Raw genomic sequence first — 829 nt, forward strand, 5'->3', positions numbered from 1 at the left:
AAAAGTCGGGAGGGTCCCCCTTCCTGCCCACATGCTCGGTGACTGTTTCCGAATATCTGCACCCCCCTCCCCCGGTGTGTAACAGGGAACGAAGCCGAAGCCACAGCCACGTTGGGGTCCCAGGAGAAGGGAGGGCAGCCTGAGAAAGCTCACTCAGAAGAACGGCACGCTGCCCCCTGGGGTGGGCGCACTAGTCTCAGATGACATTAATCCACGTCTGATCCTTCAAGCTCGGTGTCGTCCATTTAAGGCACAGAGTTGAGTGTTTACCTCCGAAAGCCTCTATAATTGCTTTTATTATTATGCCAGAATTTTATTTCAGCTGATTTTTTTTTTTTTTTTTGCATCCTATTAAGAGTGTTACTAAGCTGTATTGAAGACCTTACCCTGCAATTATGTTGAGCAGATTAAACAGATCAACACGGGCCTAGTCCGTTCAAGGGGAAAAAGTTAAGCTGCCGCAAATTTAACAAATGCTTTAAAAGTCAGAGCCGGTGAACATTTCAATGCTGTCCAAAATCTGTATATTTAATTTATGGTGATGAGCATGTGAGGCCATTACCTGCAAAGCCCTGTGCTGGGGAAGGGGAGGCAGGTAGTGGAGACCTGGGTGGGTGGGGGGCACCACAGGTTGGGGGGCAAGGCCACACATACATCAGCAGGGCAGGCTTCAGGGAGTTGACAGGCTCAGGGGCCACCATTTCTCCATCATTTACCTGCACATGAACCCACCGGAGAGCAGCGTCTAACTTTTTCTTTAAGAACTTAATTGGATGTCTTGGGGTGACTCGGGTTAACAAAACCATACAGATTTCAGACGCATAATTCT

Source organism: Saccopteryx bilineata, chromosome 7 (genome assembly GCF_036850765.1).
Source record: "Saccopteryx bilineata isolate mSacBil1 chromosome 7, mSacBil1_pri_phased_curated, whole genome shotgun sequence".
Taxonomy (NCBI): domain Eukaryota; kingdom Metazoa; phylum Chordata; class Mammalia; order Chiroptera; family Emballonuridae; genus Saccopteryx; species Saccopteryx bilineata.